This window comes from Nematolebias whitei, chromosome 4 (genome assembly GCF_014905685.2).
Source record: "Nematolebias whitei isolate Nwh7 chromosome 4, NemWhi1, whole genome shotgun sequence".
Lineage (NCBI taxonomy): Eukaryota > Metazoa > Chordata > Actinopteri > Cyprinodontiformes > Rivulidae > Nematolebias > Nematolebias whitei.
In genome coordinates this window covers 25412366-25418869 of record NC_056501.1, presented here as the reverse complement: position 1 = coordinate 25418869, position 6504 = coordinate 25412366, and positions in this window count along the sequence as shown.

The following is a 6504-nucleotide window of genomic DNA, read 5'->3' as shown; positions in this document are numbered from 1 at the left end:
ATTTTTTTGCTTTGTTTTATTTTTTGTTTTTTTGAATGTCCAGAGGATCAGATTGAACTTTTTTGGATAAGATAAAACATATATTAAAAGCTCTCATTGTGGTCACCATGATAATCTCAAACAATTGTCCCAGTCCCTGACTGCCAAGTTAATGAGAGGCTGACAGAAAAGTAGTCTGAAAACACATCTCAAACAAATTGTCACTACGTGAAAATTGAGTTGCATATTAAAAATTCTTCAACTCGGAAGACTAAAGGCTGGTTTATAGTCACTGAGAAGCTCCATTCTTATGTCTTGTTGCCACTGGTGCATGACAAAAATGTAATTATTCTACTCTTACCTGCTGACACCCCCATCTTTTGCATTGCCTCCAGGCAGAACTAGTCACAGCATTATGCATTTGGTCAGAGCTTGGATGGATTTTTTAATGTAAAGCGGCTTATCTTTTTGTGATAAATTTACAAAATGGTGTGTCTCCTCGGTTAACAACAGAAATGTCAGATCTTCCTCCTCCAACTCCATCTGAAAATAAACACCCACTCTGAAAACCGTGCGGTCTGTGTTGATTCTGATCGTGCATGACGTGCGCTGCAGTGGGAGGACTTATCAGGATTTCTTCCTTGTGGTTTTCTGTTGAGTATAAAAGGTCCATGAGAAATAGACTGTCTGCAATAATGTCAGCAAACTCCAATGCCATCTTGTCTTAATAGTCACACTTGAAATTTTATAAAATAGTGTTTTCTACTTGCACTCCGTCTTGTGTTTGGCCTCAAGTCAGAAGCAGTCAGCTGATCTTGGAGAGCAGCATCTGCTGAGGAGCAGTTGGTTGAGGCTTTTGGAAAATACAAAGATCATTACAACAGTTCCAGCAAAAATGATAAGAAAGTCAAATAAAATATACAAAGATAGTCAAAGAACTCATGGAACGAGATTGGACAGAGACACTGGTGGCGCATGGTTGTGCTGACTGGGAGTGTGTCTCTCCCATGTAGACATGGTGGTGATGGCCTGGAGGGAGTGCAGGGTAACGTTCCTGCACTGTCTGTCGGAAATGGTGGCACTGTTTGTGACGAATTTTCAAATTTGTGCCGCACCTCGGTTAACCAGAGAAATGTTATGTTCCTCTGCTAACTCCTCCATCATCAACTAAATACAAAACTGTGTTGATTCTGCTTGCATGTGACGGGTGTTGCGGTGGGAGGACTTCATCAGGACTTCTCTAGATATGAATAGTCAATGCGAAAAAGAACATCTCAACTTAAATCAGCAAGATTCAATTTGGAAAAGTCCAGACCTTCAGTCCCAGCAGTGAAAGACACTGCAGGTGCACCAAAAGTGTTATAGGCGCAAGAATGGTTTGTTTGTGAAAGATTTGAATTTTTTAGACATTATAAACTGTCAGTCAAATGTCTTCTTTTCTTTTGGCTGCACCCTCTTCAGAGGTCACCACAGCAAGTCGTCCTCCTCTGTTTCACTTTGTTTACTGTCTTTTCAAACCACTTCCATATCTGACCTATGTATCTGGCAGTTGCTGTGAAAAAAAATCTGTAAAATCACAAAACTTAAACTGTGATTGTGTCAAAACTGTAAACGTTATCTACAGAGCTCCAAAGTTGGCTGGGTTTTCTCATGTGTTTTTGCTCAAATCTCACCGATCTTTATTTTTGTCGCAGTGTCTTGCACAACGTTGTGTGATGCAGTGCCACCAAAAGTCATATCATACTGTTCCTCATGGAGCCAGACGTTTCGGTATGTAATTTGCATGTTTTATGTCAATCTACATACAGGACACACATTTTGAGCAGAATAACAATAAGAGTGTTCAATACTTACCGGTAATCATCAATACCATTAATAATAGCACACCTCCTCCAAATGGCATGCTTACTAATAAGAATTGAAATAAAAAAATCTAAGATAACATAAAAAATTGTACATAATAAAAACAAGTTTTTCTCTTTAGGTTTTTAAAAATATATCTACACTAGTTTGGCCATACTGAGGTGCATGTAGTTGATTCTCTTTATTCTGTCATAACCTTCCATCAGCAGTGCTATCAAACCAGGTGCTATCCAGAATAAAACACACTAACGTTGTGTCCTCTTGTATTTGCTGAAAGATATTCAACTGAGTCCCTGCTTATAAAGGATTTGCACATACTTTATATATTGTGACATTTGTAGCTAACTGTATAAAACACAAACTGTCACATTAAACAGGAGCGGAAAGTTTCAAGGCCCTTGAGTCAGCAGACACATGAGAGGCAAACATTGGGTACAAAGCTGTGTGGCTGGTGTCAAATTCTTTTCGTTCCTATAGCTAAGGTGAGTTGAGTGTGGTTGAATGTAGAACTGATTGATCCACAATGAGAAGGTGCTATTTAAACGACAAAGTTTGTTTCGGCTCTTCAGACTGAAGAAGTCTTTAGGATAAAAGACGTAACGTTTCAACAAGAAGAATCCGTCCAGAGGACGTGACTTAACCTTGTTAGATGAGTTGAATGTGCATAATTGTAGTAAGACTGTGATTCGTGAGCAGTCTTTATTTTTAAATGTGCATCTATATATTTATCTGTACTAAAAACTATATTTAAAAAAAAGCTTAAATATAAATTATTCCACAAAGGTCAACAAATTATTTTTTTTAGCAACTATCTAAATAAAATGATTCCAGCTGTAATCAGTTTGCAGTCACATTATAATTTTTATAACATAAGTACTTACCATGAATAAAACGCTCATCACAAATCTTAGCAACCAAAACCAACTTAAAGAAAAAAGGTAATGAACTAACAACAACAACAAAAATATTTTTGGAGTTGTGCTGAACAAAATTTCAGTACACATAACTGATAAAAGTGTCACCAGATCGACATTTGTACAACCAAAATGTTGATTGTGGATTGGACAAATGGCCTTTTGGATACCCACAATGTCCTTTTTGACTTAAGAGAACTGAATTATAGATATTTGTTTTTAAAGATCCTGTTTGAAGCTCATAGAACTGGCATAATCTAACATGAAAAAAACAAAAAACTTTTTTTTGCTGCTGGCATAAATTGCAGTGAAATTTTAGCAGTTTTTCCCCCAATCAACAATCCTCTTGTGTCATGGCTTCACTTGGATTAGCCATTTACTTATCAAACCTACAAGATATTAATTGTTTATAACCTTTCAGCATCTTAAAACTATCTAAAATATTATTTTGAATTTGCTAAGGAAGGCATCACGGCATTGTGATAAAATAAAAGCAAAAGAAATAAAGTTTATATTAGCCAAATCATATTGTGTGTTCATTACTATTTGTTTTGCAAATGTTAAACAGTAAAAGTAAAAATAAAATGTACCCTTACTAGCTTGAGGATTATTACCGGTATGTCAAACTGCAGATAAATCAATATAATTCTTTGCTCAAGGAGTTGAAAAAAGTCCAAAGGGGGGAAAAAATAATATTTCCTGCTACTATAATGTTTCATGTGTTTTTTTTTGTGTGTGTGAAGTAATACTAACAGATAGTTTTGCATTCCAGCAAGTTTAGTGCATGCAATGTCATTTCCGAATTCAGTGAGTTTCTATAATATATTTTATTGCTTTTAAAACATGAGTTAACTTTGTACACATACAGAGGACCACAGTGAGGACAAGATCATTGACAGTGAAATCAGACAGGAATGAAAAAAGGCACACACACAAAAAGAACGAAACAAACAATGGACCAGGTCATGGAAGGCTCATCGCGTGAATGAAACAGACTAATCCACGTTGTTACTGCAAAGCAACAAAAACTATGACAACCACACAGAATGTTCACTGTAACGTCAATTCGTTGTGGGCTCATGGGATAATTGTACTGATACTTTCATTTATAAAAATAAACATGTCCCATGCTGTATACTCGTAGTCTTCAAAATATATGTTTTGCTATTAGTCTCTATGTTACATTAACGCTATAAATAATTACCTCACATACATCTGCTATGTACAAAATCGCGACGAGTTTGAATAAATCCTATAACGTTACAAGTAGTTTAAAAGTATCACATTTTCTCTCAAACGTTTATCTACAACTGCAATGTAAAATTAATCATTCGTTTCACTGAATACCATTTGTAAAAGTGGCCACTATATACGTTCAGTTTAGTCTCAAATAAATTGTACAGCATCCTCTCCTCCAATGTCTGTGTATGTCTCTGAAAGTTGCAAAGGAAAACATGCAGCACAATGAGGGAGAAGACGCCACATAATCAGTGTGGAGATGCAACCTCCGCAGCAAAGGAAACACTGTTAAAAGAAGTGCTTGGAAACACTGACGTTTGACACAAATGCACCTAAGCTGATGCACTGAATCAAGACTCCTTCTGCTTTTTAAACATTTATTAGTTGGTTTCTTTGATGAATAATCACATTGTAACCTTTTGGCTTTGCTCACATTATCTTTCAACTAACCTTTTCTCACCAGAGCCATTAAATTTCATGGGAGAGGTTGTGGGCGTCAGGTGAAGAACTTTAGGAACATTTGAGTCAACTTTTTTTGATACAGCTTTGCAAGGTTTTTCAAATGGATTAAAAAAAAAAGAGTTGAGAATAAATAATATTATCCATTTCATGTTTGCAGTGTTGTTGTAGCAGATAGCACTGTCTTTTAAAAGTATACCCACAATACATCATAGGCCAGCAAAGCTATAACACGAGCGGCTTCGGATGTTATCAGTCCATTAAATGGCTGTTATTATAATAATAATAATAATAATCATCATTTTAATTTAAAAAGCGCCTTTCAGGACAAGGACACTTGGGTTGTTGGACACTATTAGTTGTTATCATCCCCATATGTAGCGGTGAGACTGTCCCACCTACCTCCTAGTAGGTTTAAAGGTACATTATTATCGTTATTATTGCTGATAATAGGCAGCGTTGCAGGTGGGTAAACCAGGAAGTGTGTTTTTTTTCAGCTTATGTAACCCTTTTCCTAAACGTAAGCTAAAACCTGACCCAGAGGACCAACCCTAAACTCAACCCCCTTACCCTTGTGTCTAAACCTAACCATACCCTAAACCTAACTGCCAGACCCTTTACTCTAAACCTAACCACATGAAGCTATGATGAGCTAACAAAGGTAAAAACGGAGTCTATTATCATCGCTAACAACATACTTTTAAACCCACTAGGAGGTACAGGAGGGGCAGTCTGACCGCTACATATGGGGATGATAACATCTAATAACGACCATTTAATGGCTGATAACATTCGAAGTGGGTGATAACATCGCTGTCTATTAATTTCCAGGAAAAACAAGAGGGTGAGAGGCAAAGAAGATTTCAGACAAGAAATTGAGTGTTAGTTTTATTAAAATACATAGAAAACTACTTTGTGTTTAAATATTTGCTAGATTGCACAATATGTGACAGCACATAGAAAGCAGTTATTTTATGTAGCGTCTGAAAACCTGGATAGAAACAAAAACCTAGTTTGGAAAAGGGTCAGAATGAGTTTTGAGGAGACGACTTATGAAAGACCAGCAATGCTGACTCAAGTAAAGATTTTCAGCAGCGAGATGGCTCAAACACACAATCAAACATTAAAATATACATTTCGATTTCAGCAGATATTTCAGAGGTTGTGCAAAATCCTATAGGCTTACTCGTTTGAATGTCTATATTTAAAACTATGGTTCCAGTGAGATGTAAGTGAGCTGTGATAATGTAAAACAGTTTGTATTACTGGTTATACTGTGGGCATGTCTTCTCTACAGCTGAGTGAGGTAATAACATTATGTTACAGTGGATAAAACTGTGAATTGGGTCTCTGCTACATTGTCTGCCCTAAGCAGGTGTGTTTCATACCTGCAGTTTTTAAATGAGAAGAGAATATGCTTCTGTCAGTCAGTGTAGTTGGGTATGTCAGACTTATCTTTCCGTGCTTTTCATTGTTCAGTTCCGTCACATTTATTTATATGGTCACACACACTGTCAACAAAGCAACAGGAATCAATTTTGCATTAACACAGTTAGCAGGTTCCACAAACACATCATCATCTAACCAGCCAACCCTTTGGACTATTCAGTTTACAAGAAGTTGCTTCTTGAAAACATCTCTGAACATATTTCATCCAACGTATACATATAATTACTAATAAATAATAGATCTTTTTTCTTTATAATTCTCTTACCTAAATACATTTTAAATATATTCTTCACCAATTTTCTTGACAAACTTTGTATTATTTGCTAAGTAGACACAACTTAAATATACATTACATATAAAATATTTTACTATAATAGATTTATTTATATTCAGTATTGATATGAGGTGATTAGCCCTGTATCACCCAGTTTGTTATAGGGTTCTTAATCCATTGTGCATTAGTTTGGTATATCTTCATTTTTCAAAACAAGGCTACCTCAGGGCCTGTAAACACGGGATGGAACAGTTGCATTGCAATATTTTTTTTTTACCGAGGATGATTCATTCCAGAATAAGTAAAAATTGTAAACAATAAATAAAT